Raw genomic sequence first — 14569 nt, 5'->3', positions numbered from 1 at the left:
AGGAGGGACTATAGCTTAGTCAGGCAGGGCTGCTGGAGTCTAAGTATTCCTCTTAAAGGGCCTGTGCATGAACTTACTCAGACTCACTTGTTCTGAACCCCAGTGCTGGGGCAGCAGCTTGAAAGACTGGCCCCAGGGACATACAGGAAGAAACTGAATTGCCTGGCCTTGGGGCAAGGTCTGGAGGGGCAGCTTTCTCCCAGATAGAAGTGCTGGCAGTGGCCATTGTTCCTTTGCTGGGTTCTCCCCTTGCAGGTGCAGGCAAGTGCAGTATCTGTCTCCATCAACCTTGCTACACTGTTCACCCAGCTCTGGTGATTCCTTGAAAGCCTGCTCTGCCCAACTTCTAAGCCTATCCAAGCTGGTTCCAGTAGCTTTCTATACAAATGGCAAGTCTTGGTTCATGCTGCAGACTATTCTAAAATTTCTCAAAGGTTCACAAACCCTAATCAAGCAGCATCTGCCCACTGCATACTCCATATCTCTTGATAAGTGGACCCAGACACTAGGAATAGCCTGCCCTGGTTCAAAGCTTGGTTTCTCCTGGGCACCTCCAAGCCCAGCAGAAGTAGTGGCCATCTGAAGGTCACTCTCTTGCTCATGTCAGGTGGCCCCAGGCAAAGCAAAGACAGTAGCTGACCATGGTCTGCACTTTCTAGGAGGCACCAGAGCCAGCCCACCCTGTGGGCAGTTTCAGACAATGCTGCAGCACCATCCAACTACCTCAATGAGTAACACACTCAAGGAGAGGACTCCTAGGCAACAGAGCCCTGCTAAAACAAGTCCAGCTCTGTAGGGTCAGTCCCTACACAGGAGCTCCTATGGTATAGCTATGGCTGGTCCTCACAACCAGTCAGCCAGGGGGTCATCCCTTCCATTGATGTGCTAATAGCATTCATGGCTCAACTGATATGGGAGGGTACACACAGCCCACACAGATGGTGGCCCTGGAGCACCCAGAGCAGGTGACCAAGGAAGCTGTGCCACTGTGCCTTATAGGACACCTACTACATAAGGCCACTTTACCAAGACTGAGAGACATAGTAGCTTTACATACTACATAGAAACAAACACAGAGACGCAGCCAAAATGAGGAGACAAAGAAAAATGCTACAAATGAAAGAACAGAACAAAACTCCAGAAAAACCCCCCAAACTGAACAAAATAGAGACAAGCAATTGACCAGGTGTGGCATTCAAAACAATGTTTATAAGGATATTCAGTGAACTTAGGGGAAGAGTAGAGAGACTTAGTGAGAATTTCAACAAAGAGACAGGAAACATAAAGGAATGAAGAATGCAATACAATAGAAGGAATCAATAGTAGAGTAGATTAAATAGAAGATCAAATCAGCAATTTGGAAAATAAGGTAGCAGAAAACACCCAATCAGAAAAGCAGAAAGAAAAAAGAATCCCCCAAAATGAAAATAATTTAAAGGGCCTCTGGAATGACATCAATAATATCAACAGTTATATCATCAGGGTGCCAGAAGGAGAAGAGAAAGAGCAAGGAATTGAAAATCTATGTGAAAAAACAATGATGGAAAAATTCCCTCAACTGCTGAAGGAAATAGACATACAAGTCCAGGAAGCACAGAGAGTCCCAAACAAGAGGAGCCCAAAGAGGCCCACACCAAGACATTTCATAATTAAAATGCCAAAGGTTAGAAACAAAGAGAGAATCCTTTCTTTTTTTTTTTTTTAAAATATATCTTTATTGACTTCAGAGAGAGGAAAGGAGAGAAAGAGAGAGAGACAGAAACATCAATGATGAGAGAGTCATTGATCAGCTGCAGCCCGCAACCCGGGCATGTGCCCTGACCAGGAATCGAACCCCAATCGCTTGGATCCCAGGCCAACGCTCAACCGCTGAGCCACACCCAGCCGGGCCAAGGAGAGAATCTTAAAAGCAGCAAGAATAAAGCAGTTAGTTCCCTACAAGGGAGTTCCCATAAGACTGTCAGCTGATTTCACAACAGAAACTTTGCAGGCCAGAAGGGATTGGCATGAAATATTTAAAGTGATAAAAAGCAAGGACCTACAACCAAGATTACTCTACCCAGCTAATCTATTATTTAGAATCGAAGGACAAATAAAGAACTTCCCTGACAAGAAAAATCTAAAGTTCATCACCACCAAACCAGTATTACATGTAATGTTAGAGTCTTCTTTAAGGAGAAGAAAAAAAGATAAAAAATATGCATAATAAAATGGCAATAAAACATATCTATCAACAATTACTTTAAATGCAAATGGATTAAAATATTCAATGAAAACACTGGCTGAACAGATAAGAAAACAAGAACCTTACATATGCTGTCTACAAGAGACTCACTTCAGATCAAAGTACACACACAGACAGAAAATAAAGAGATGAAAAAAGTATTTCATGAAAATGAAAAAAAAAAAGCTGGGGTAGCAATACTTATACCAGACAAAATAGACTTTAAAACAGAGGCTATAACAAGAGACAAAGAAGGACTCAGCAATTGTAATTTTGGGTATTTATCTGAAGAAACCCAAAACACTAAAGTGAAAAGACATAAGTATCCATATATCCATAGCAGCATTATTTACAATAGCCAAGATATGAAAGCCAACATTATCTACAATAGCCAAGATACTAAGTATCCATTAATGGATGGATGGATCAAAAAGTGGTGCATATATGCAATGAAATATATCTCAGCCATAAAAAAGAATTAAATCTTGTCATCTACAACAATGTGGATGGACTTAGAGGGTATTGTGTTGAGTGAAATAATTCAGACAGAGAATGAAAAATGCCATATGATTTTACTTATATGTAGAATCTAAAAAACAAAATAAATGAACAAGCAGAACAGAAACAGACTCATATATACAGAGAATATTTTGACAGTTGCTAGATGGAAAGGGATCTGGGGAATGGGTGAAAAAGATGAAGGGATTAAAGTGGTTGTCACAGAATAGTCATGGGGTTGTAAAGTACAGCATAGGCAATATAGTCAATAATACTGTAATAACTGTATGTTCTTAGATGGGCACTAGATTTATCGGGGTTATCATTTTATAAGTTATATAGTTGTCTAATCACTGGGTTGTACACATGAAATTATTATAATTTTGCATGTCAACTGTAATTAAAAAATAAAAAATATTTTAAAAACAGAATAACCTAAGAATTGTAATAAAAATACAGTTTTTCAGAAAAAAAAAAATTTTAATGAAGTTCAGTATATGTATCTGCCTATGCCCAATCATTTTATCGGGCATACATATTTTAATGAGACTTCTATTCAGCATTGTCTAAACTCTGCAAGATACCAGACTTTTAATATAAATACATCCAATTCTCCTTTGCTGATGTTGAAAAACTGGGACTGTTTTAATGTACATTTCAATTTGTAGTATGTATGGAAGCCATTGGGGAAATATGTAGTTTTAACTGCTTAGCTGAAAGTTGTTATTATGTCAATAGGAAATCATTATAGTCAAATATTTGTGTCTCATGCATAGTTAAAAATTTAGGAGGGATTTTACACAAATATATAGTTTTACTCAGAAGGAAATTATATATGTAGTTTTTGGTTTCCTTAAAATTATTATTACTGAGGACTTTCAAGAAGGAAACTAAAGGGTTCAGCTGGCACACATTAAATACAGCCACTTCTTTCAGTCCTCAAACTGGCGAAGTGCACAGTGTTAATGTAATAAGGTTCCCATGGTAGTAGGGCAGCGGCTCTACCTGGAATATTATGTGGTGTTAGTCTACGAATGGCAGCTGAAGGACTCAGTGGGCTAGTTGGGTACTTTTCCTCATCACTGAGGCCCTAAGGACTTGACTGAATGATTGCATCATCCTAGTAATAAAGTCCCTTGAGGACCTCTAGAAGGCAGCATTTTAAGCTTTAAGATTTCACTGTTCAAGATGCTGTTTGATTGCTGAATGCATAAAGCTGATATTAGGAGACTAAGCTTCCGGCTTGGTTAGTGCAAAAAAAAGTCATGGGGGGTTAGTAATAATGTCTACAGATGTTCTGGGTATAGTCAATTTCTGGTGGCCAACATTTTAATTTTGAACTTTAACTCCCTCGTACCCAAATAAATAATGTGTTTAAGTGGTTGCAGAAAGGTATAGGATGCCTTCTCCCCAATAATCACTTGGTAGTGCTAAAGAGTTGTAGCTTCACTATGGAGAATAATTTAACATGTATCTACTTACACCCCTAGAAATGTTTCATTAGCTGATTCCTTACACATAATACTTGTACCTTTGCTTGAAATCCAGGTGCAAAATCACAATTCAATTAGAACAGTTTTATCTAACATCAATATTCTTCCACTGTTCTCTAGAATTGAACTATGGTTGCATAGCCATTTTTACAATGTATCTATGACCCAAACAGTTCCAGTGGTCCTTCTCTGTTTTCCCCCTCAGTAGTGACAGTTGTAATGTACCATAGGATCATTTTTCTAAAGGACAAATATTAACATGGCATTTCTCTCCCTACAATCTTTAATATCTTTCTCATTACCCTCTGGATAAAATGAAACTTAACATGGACTAAAAAGCCCAGAACATTCTGATTGCTACCTTTACAATCTTATTTCAGGCCTCTCTCTACCTTGTTTTCTCCTGTCCAGCCATAATAAACTTATTATGGTCTTTTAAATATACCATGCTTTTCCCAGTGACATGGACTTTGAACATTCTATTATCTTTCCTTGGAATGTCCACACCCTGCTCCTAGTTAACTCCTACTCATTTTTTTAATCATTGACATAATTTATTCAAGGATATCTTACTGACCCTCCAGATAGGTAGCCTTCCTTTATAAATGCTCCAATTAGCCCCAATACATATCTTCTAAGAATGTTGTACCCTTGGACTCAATTTAAGAAAAATGTAAAATGATTTGTTTAATATATTTTCCTGCATAACACCTGTTTGGTTCATGAGTGTATCTCCAGTGTCTAGCTAACTGCCTGACATCATGCTAACTGGCCTATTTCATATGAATACCATAGACCTTCAACAGCGAACCAAGTATTGTTATTTATTTAGGCCAGTGCCATCCCTGTCCTGCTGCCATATCACCACACATCAGCAAATACATATACCATTCCTTCACAAATCTACAAGCATGGACTGCCAAAGGAAAAAATGTCTCACATCATATTCTGCATAGCTAATTCTCTTACAAGTTGGAGGTTGTTGATCGCAGAGGTCTGGAAGGAAACAAAATGTAATAAGACAATCTATAATTTAGCGCTTAAGCACAAACATTAAAGAGCCAAGCAATCTGAGTTTGAATACTGGTTCTGCCACTGGCTTGATGCATGAACTGAGGCAAGGTTCTTATCTTGCCTTTTGGCAATAATGGAGACAATAATAGTACCTACCCCATAGACTGTCCATGACTATCAAATACGTTCCATTACCTGGCAAGAGGCAAATGCCAACTAAGTTGCTATTATTAAAATTTTAATATGACTCTGGTGTTTTGTCGTGGTTATTTAATGTTTGGTTTGTATATTTTCTTTGTTTTTATTTTTGGACATTAAGTGGTATGGTTCATATGAACCAATAAGTCAGCTAATTCTTAAGGTCTTCAAATATAAGGTTCTGGGGATTCTAATAATATAGAAGGCTAAAGATAAAATGTTATTTCACATGGAAACAATACATACTTTTAAGTATCTTAGGAACTAAGGACAAGATTCAAAACAATGTTAAAAAACAACAGGAGTTTTTACAACCTGCAGAACAGCACTCATCACTAAAATAGACTCCAACGTAAAGACTTGAGGCTTAACATTCAAAACAAAGTGACAATACAAAATTAAATATAGTAGAAATGGAATAATAATCGCAGAGATTTCAGGAAGAAATTGCAATGTTAGAATGGACATAACGCAGTCATGCCCAGCTACACCACCAAAATATCTCTAAACATATAGAAGGACACCAAGTGATAAGAAGAAATAGAAGAAGATCATTGGTTACAATCTGGACATACTTTCTATTTACAGGATATTTCTGGGGATGGACTTAAAAAAAAAAAAATACCTTACTCTCAACTACCTGAACAGAAGAGATCACACACACATTCACACAAACACACAAACATACATACACACAAAGTTGATCCACTCTTAACTATTTTCACATAACTCTGTTGCCAAAGTATTACACCAATCGGAAAAACAGGTGGATATCTTCTAAATGTATGGCATGTATATATATATATATATATATATATATATATATATATATATATTTTGGCATGTATATTTTAAGCCAGCCAGAGCTAGATTTCTGCTTGGCCCTTCCTTATTAGCTTATGTGTGTTTTCAGAATCTATATCAGAATGTTGCTTGGCAGGAAGCAAAAAAGAAAGAAAAAAGAAGAATTTATGGAAGCAAACTACAGGTGGCAATATAATAACCAAGGATGAAGGTTGAAAAAGCAATGGCAGAATGTATATCATGGATATAGACTTATGCACAATAAATACAATATGTATTTATTCCATTGAATTTCCAAGTATGGTAAAAGCAAATCTGAGAGCTGTAACAAGAAAATATCTAAGTTCCTTTTAGGGAGCCCCCATAAATAAATGTATTGCATATTGAGGTAAAGCTTGTAGGAACTGAACTTCAGGTCTAGCTTGGGCAAAAAAATATGCTAATGTCTAAATGGACAGTGAGGAAAGTTAAACAAACTGTATTCCTCCCATCTTAAAGAAAAAAAGCCCATGCCTGGTACATATCTATCAAATCAGGCATGAATTTGTAAAACTGGTGTGGAGCTTCTGAAAAAATTCCCAAGCAAGGAGAACAGGAAAAATTGCCATGACAACTCATGAAAATTACATAACTCCTAAAATAATTTTGTGATAAGATGCACATGAAAGTTCTAGAATATATGTGATTATCCTCAAAAGTAGAACATAAGACAGTGTGTGTGACACAGTACCAGAGAGCCCTAGGAAGAGAACAGGCTGAAATAAAAGGAGACAGGTCAAGAGAGCTCACTGAAATAAGAAAAGAATGCAAAGAAACACATAATAGAACATTTAAAAATCATAATATAAGCAATAAACTGATACGCGAACAGAACGGACAGTAGAATATCAAACCAGTAATGTAAAGACAATTCTACTTCACAGAAGAAACTAGAAGACATTTTTCCAATATCTCAAGCAATGGTCCTCAACATTCTTAAAATCATGATTACTTTGCAGAATTTAATAGAATAACACTTTACAAAAAAAGACACTCATAAACAAAGAAAATATTAGCATACAATTTCAAGATATTGATAATACTCTTTGAAGGCAGTCTGTGCTTTGATAGAGTTAATGCATTACACTGTAAGAAACTTTTCTGTACAAAGTTTTAAGAAGAAATGTTAATGAAAAATACTACTACATAGGCCAGTGTGGAAAAGACAACCATAATTACTTTTCCTGTGCCATATTTTAAAGAACTTATGAAAAATATTTTAAAGACAAACAGTAGGCAACTAGAAGAATTAAAATCCAAGGAATAAAAATTATAAGGTATATTATATATTTTAAAAACCTCACTTTTATTGCAAAATACAAAATAAGATCAAGTTTATAAATTGTGAAAACAAATGTAAAGAGATTAAATCTCTATTGAAAGGTAAATGTTCTGAGATAAGAAAAATATATCACTCTATTTTTTATAAAACACATAATAAAATAAAATGAGGAAAAAATAATTTAAAAATGGACAGACAAATATTTACAGGAAATGACAAAAAGAAAAATACAGTATTAATAGCTGACAAAGTGGAAATCAAGACAAAACTAAATAAGACAAAGAGCGTTATTTTATTCTGATGTAAGTTTAATTGATAATGAATTTCACTGTTATAGAAAACATGGCATCAAAATATATAAAACAAAACCCCAAAATGATTTTAAAATTAAAATAACATTGACGAAGACTCAGTTGTAGTCACACATGAACATATTCTCAGTTTTTAAAACTAGTTTCAAAGGTTTTGAATAAATCAGCAAGATGTTGAAATAGGAAACCTGAGACGCTCCTTCCTCCCATGGAGACATTAATTTAACAACTATACACAGGCTGATTCCCCTTGTGAGAAAATCAGAAATCAGATCAGAGGCTCCTACGCCAAAGGCGAGCATTATAACAGCTACATCAAAGCCAGGGGAGATTTCACTGCACCTTTTAATAATAAGCCCTGCTCCCTGCAAAGCACCGCATAGCTGGGAGGGAACTACCAGCTCCCAGTTTCTCCCTGGGGAGGGAAGGGAAACACTGGGCAGTAGGCCCAGTGCTGTGAGTTTACAGGGGGAGAGAGTCTGCTGAAGGGACAGGGCTCTGTCTCTAGGATCCTGGGGTTTACTGAGAACCAAACAGTTGAGTAGGGGGCTACTGCTTCAGCTCAATGCATCTCGGAGCCCTCTCCCTCAGGGCGGGAAAAGGACAGTGGGGCATATGTCCCCCCAAGTTCTGGCTTGAGGGATGATTGCCCAGGGCTGTGGGTTTTGTTTAGGCCAACACGGGGTGCTGATAGGACCTGGCAAACTCTAGATGGCTGGAGGCTGCTAATATAAAAGAGCTGAGGGGCTTGCTGCTGCTTCACAGGGCCCACAGTCCAGCAGACAGACCCCAGAGGGAGAAAAAAAATTGTGGGCTCTAGAATTGGCAAATATGTCTCATTAGAAATTTAGACACACAAGCCCAGAAAAGATACATTCACAGAAAAGATTTCAAAAGCCCCCCTCCCCAGGCTGATTGGTGAAAGTCACTCATGTACAAAGCCAGTATAAAGACCAAGAAAGTTGGCAGGTTTACAGTGGTGTGTAATACACCAAAGTAAACAAAATAAGTATGATTATAAAAGTATATTAATGGATACACAATATAAAGTGGTGTAGTTTGTGCAATTACCATAAAGTGAAGAGATAGTAAAAACGTAGTTTTTATGCAATTGAAGCTATCCGTTTAAAATAGATTCTTATAACTATGATATGTTTTATGTAGCCCCATGGAAACCACAAAGAAAATACCTATAGAAGATAAATAAAGGAAAATCAAAGGAAGCAACCATGTCACTACAAAACTCAATGAAATACAAAGGAAGTGAACAATGAAAAAAAAGATGGTGAAAGAGCTACAAGACAGAATATAATTACCAAAATGACAATAGTTAGTCCTGCCCTGTCAGTAATTACTTTAAAATTATGCTGTATAGAGAGACTCATTTTATTTTTATTTATTTATTGGTGTGATATTGGTTAATAAAACCATACAGGTTTCAAGTGTACAACTCAATAACACATCTGCATACTGCACTGAGCACTCACCACCCAAAGCAAAGTCTCTTTCCGCCACCATTTATTCCCTCTGCCCTCTTTCACTTCCTCTGACCTCTCTTTCCCTTGGACAATCACCATACTGTTTGGAAGAGACTCACTTTAGATATAAGGACACATAAAGTCTGAAAGAAAAAAGATGGAAAAAGGTATTCCATGCAAATGGTAACCAAAAGGGAGCATGGTGGCTATATTTGTACCAGAAAAAAAAATAGACTTTAACTCAAAATCTGTCAAAAGAGACAAAGAAATACATTACAATATGGTAAAAGGAATAATTCACCAGCATGATATAATAATTATAAATATAAATGTGTTCCAACAGCAGAACACATAAATGCTATATAAAGAAAAATATCGATAGAACTTAAGAGAGAAATTGACAACACAGTAACAGTAGGAGGCTTCAATACCCCACTTTCAACAATGGGGAGAACATCCACACAAAAGATCAATAAAGAAACAGAGGACTTGAAGAACCCTAGAAACAAAATGAACCTAACAGAATATATAGAGAGAATAGTACCCCAGCAGCCACATAGTACACTTCTCATGCACACACAAAATATTTTCTAGGGTAGGTTACATATTAAGTCCCAAAATAGATCTTAAAAGTTTAAGGATATTGAAATTATACCAAGTGTCTTTTCTGACCACAATGGCATAAATAGAAATCAGTATCAGAAAGAACACTGAAAAATTCTGAAATATGTGGAATTTAAACACACTCTTGAACAACCAATGAGTCAAAGAAGAAATCAAAAGGGGGATTCGAGAATATCTGTAGACAAATGAAAATGAAAAAAATATATAAAGACTTATGTGACACAGCAAAGGTAGTATTAAGAGGAGCCCCGACTGCTATGGCTCAGTGGTTAGAGCGTCAACCTGGGCACGGAAGGGTCTCAGGTTTGATTCCCAGCCAAGGGCATGTACCTGGGTTGTGAGGTTGCTCCCTGCCCCCATTTGGGGCAAGTGCAGGAGGCTATGAGTCTATATCAACGTTTCTCTTTTTCTCTTTCCCCCTCCCTCCCTCTCCCTCTCCCTTCCACTTTCTCTCTGAAAAGCAATGGGAAAAATGTCTTTGGGTGATGATTAACAACAACAATTTATTTATTTTTTAAAGTAGTATTAGCTGGGCCAATGTGGCTCAGCGGTTAAGCATCAACCTAGGATCCAGGAGATCACTATTTGATTCCCTGTCAGGGCACATGCTGGGGTTCGAGGCATGATCCCCAGCAGGGGCCGTGCAGGAGGCAGCCCATCAATGACTCTCTCATTATTGATGTTTCTCTCTCTCTCCCTCTCCCTTCCTCTCTCTCTGAAATCAATAAAAATATTTTTTTAAAAAGTAGTATTAAGAGGAAAGTTTATAAAAACAAAAACCTTCATTAAAATAAGAAGAAAAATCTCAAACAACATTACTGTACACCTCAAGTAACTAAAAAAGAATAAACTAAGGCAAAAATTACCATAAGGAAAGCAATAATAAATATTTGAGCAGAAATAAATGAAATACAGAACCTAGAAACAATAGAAAACGATTAATAAAAGGAATAGTTAGCTTTTTGAAAAGATAAACACAATCGGCAACCTTTAGCTAACTAAAAGGAAAGAGAGAAGACACAAATATAAAATCAGGAGTGAAAGAGGAGACATTGAAGACATGGAAACAACCATTGTCCTTCCTTAGATGATTGGAACATAAAGAAGATGTGGAACATATATACAATGAAATACTACTCAGCTATGTGAAAAGAGGAAATACTGCGATTTGTGACAACATAGAGGGTCATGCGAAGCAAAATAAGTCAGACGGAAAAAGGCGAGAACCATATGATTTCACTCATATGTGGGATGTAAAACTGAAAACAACAAATGAACACGCAAGGAAAACAAGCAAATAAAAGTCATAGACCAGACAACAGCCTGGCAGTCACCAGAGGGAACGGGTGGTGGGGGTTGGTAAAAGTTAAAGGGGGTCAAATATATGGTGCCAGAGGGAGATTTGAATTTGTGTGGTAAACCCACAATGCAATATACAGATGATGGATCATAGGATTTTATACTTGAAACCTATGTAATTTTATTAATGAATGTCACGTCGATAAATTTAATTTAAAAAAGAAAACAGATATTATAACTGATGCCACAAAAATAAAAAGGATCATAAGAGTATATTACAAAAAGTATATACCAACAAATTGGACAACCTAAAATAATAAGTAAATTGCTAGAAATGACCTACCAACGCACTCTTATCCCTATTTTTCCAAAGGTCTATAATATAATTATATATTAGTATGTAACTTTATTTTAAATATCAAAATCTAAATCAAATGAGATGAACAGAAATTAAACCACTTATTTGATTTATGATTTAAGCTACAAGGGTGTGTTATTTTTGAGGGGTGGATGGGGAGGATATTGTATCTATTTGTAGAATACTGCATTCTACCACAATCCTTCTATGAACAATAGTTATCCCCTTGTCAAATTATTATGTCACTTGACATTTTAAAAATATTTAAAGGGGGGACATCTGTAATACTCTAAACAATAAATATAAATTTTTAAAAAATTACTTATACCTCCATCTTAATTTAAAAACATTTAAGGCTTCTTATGGCATATAATAAAATGTTCTAAAAGACAAATTATATATAAATAAAATAAATAGATGTTTTAAATAATAGGAAGGTGTTAAGTCTCAATACAAAATAGAACAATAGATATTCAGGTCATAAAGGCCTGCATCATTGCTCTATTGAGTCTCAAATTTAGTTTTAAACTTTCTAACAACCAAAGTAAATATTGTACTCTTGGTCATTATCAGAAAAAAAGGACAGTTCTTCATAAAATAGCCTCTTCATTGGGAATAAACATTCTTCATTGGGTTTTCACAGTTCGGGAAAAGTGATGTGGTAGGTGGTGCCCTCCAAGTACTGGTGCAGCAAATTCATCGGGTGCTATAGAGGGCTTTTATTTATATCAGGTGAGAAGAATGTGTCATGGCAAGAGCTGCTGTTTTATTTTGACTAGAGAAAAACTGAAGAGATAACCTGAAAACCCAGCACACTGGAGACAACTGTGTGTGAAGCTTCAATGAATGGTCAACATATGGGGAATTTCTGAGTCTTCCTGACTTGACCTTAGTTTAGAACACAGCGAATGCTGAGAAAACTGGATGGACTGAATGTTCTTTATGTATCACTTTTCTCCAGCAGCCTTCCACCTGTCTCCATAAATACTTTCAGTATTTATTAAGATCAATACTTTAGTATGTATCTTGGTTTATGATAGTGGAAGCTTTAGCATTGGTTTCATCGAGCCGTTGCTAGCCACCCTCTGCAAAGCTCAAGTAGTAATCAGCTTGATAACCACTGATCATCCTGGTAATGAGTATGCCTCTAATTTCCAATGCTTCATTGATAGCTCCTTTTTCCTCATTTCTTACTAATCTGTAAAATTAGAAAACTTACTAGAAAAAGATGTTTTAAAAAGCAAAGAAATTACCATTTTTAATAAGTATTGGTGCTCCCCAAAAATGTTTTTTTATATTGTTAATATTTCTTGTTTCTTTTATTATGTTAGTTGAGAGTGGTTTACAAATCCTTCAGTACTAATCAAGGCACTTTTGAAAATGGACTCAAAGAACTGTAAAATCTAAATACCTCCACTCTTAAAAATAATAGTAATAGGTTAAGTGATGGACCATCATTGCTTCTGCCATGCATGTGTGTTCCTTCTAACACCTTACAGAAGTGCTTAAGAGCTTTGTGATTTTGAAGTGTAATCCCACTTGTGTGCTTCAAGAACTTTCCCATGATGGAGTATGCACACGAGGACCCCAGCCCGTCACTGGTCAGTTGGAACGGATATAAAATCTATAAGGTGTTCGAAGCTGTCTTGCTGATTAACTGGAATAAAGCGGGATATAATCTAAAGTTATACTTCAACATGCCAACCACACATTCAAAATGCCACTAGCATATGTGTATTTTTGTTGTATATCTGCATATACAACAATAAACCACATATTCAGAGGTTAAAGATGCATGATATGCAAATAAAAATTTTGATTTTCAGCCTTGGAACTCTTTCCAAGTGCTTAGAGAACAGAGTGATCAGATCCTACAATTATCATAAAATCCAGTAGCGATTCACAGCACCTTCTATATACTTAAACAAAACAAGACAAAATTTCCCAAAAGATTTATTATCTTTCATAAAGCTTTGTCAGTAAGCAATCTATTTGAGCTTGTCAATCACACCTATCCCTAGAGCTTGCTATTTAATATCTAACTGTGTTCATCTATCTAATTTCTTGACACTAATCTTTTTTAGAAAGCAAACAAGGTGGTCCTTCAAAATTGCACAGCTGAATGCATTGTTTTCTGAATGAATGGTAAAGGGTCATGCTCTCTTTGCATCCCCCGAAGCACCTGGCATGGAAAAAAAGACATGTCCAGCATGGATGGACCTGGAGAGTATTATGCTAGGTAAAATAAGTCAGTCAGAGATGGACAAATGCCATATGATTTCACTTATATGGGGAATCTAAAGAACAAAATAAAAGAACAAACAAAATGGAAATAGACTCATAGATACAGAGAGCAGATTGATGGGTGACAGAGGGGAGGGGGTTTGTGGAACTGGGTGAAAAACTGTAGGGATTGAGAAGTACAGATTGGGAGTCAAGACTAGTCACTGGGATGTGAAGTGCAGCACAGAAAATGGGGTCAATAACACTGTAATAACTATGCACGGTGCCTGGTGGGTACCGGAAATATTGGGGGGATACCTTGTAAGTATGTGAGTACTGGGGGGAAGAAGCAAGACTGCGGCGGAGGTAACGGCTGCACCTGCCGCCTCCCGCAACCACATCAAAATTACAACTAAAATCCAGAACCACCGTCCCTCAGAGCCTCCTGGGATCCGGCTGCACAGAAGCCCTGCAACCAGGGAGCTGAGGCGGCCCCGAGAGCGGGAGGAGGGGCGGGGACGGGGACGGGGACGGGGCCGGATCCCGGAGACAGGCCGCGGGCCACACCCGGGGCCGCGGGGAAACCCGGAGGGAATCTCGGGGTGGGGGTTTCCCGGAGGAGGGGGGGTCCCAGCCCCACAGCAGGTCCCCAGCCCAGGGCTCCAGGCCGGGAAGAGACGGCCCCACAACTCCGGGCTGTGAAACCAGCGGGACTGTCGCTGAG

This window comes from Miniopterus schreibersii (assembly GCF_964146895.1).
Source record: "Miniopterus schreibersii genome assembly, chromosome: X".
Classification (NCBI taxonomy): domain Eukaryota; kingdom Metazoa; phylum Chordata; class Mammalia; order Chiroptera; family Miniopteridae; genus Miniopterus; species Miniopterus schreibersii.
This window is presented reverse-complemented; position numbering follows the sequence as displayed.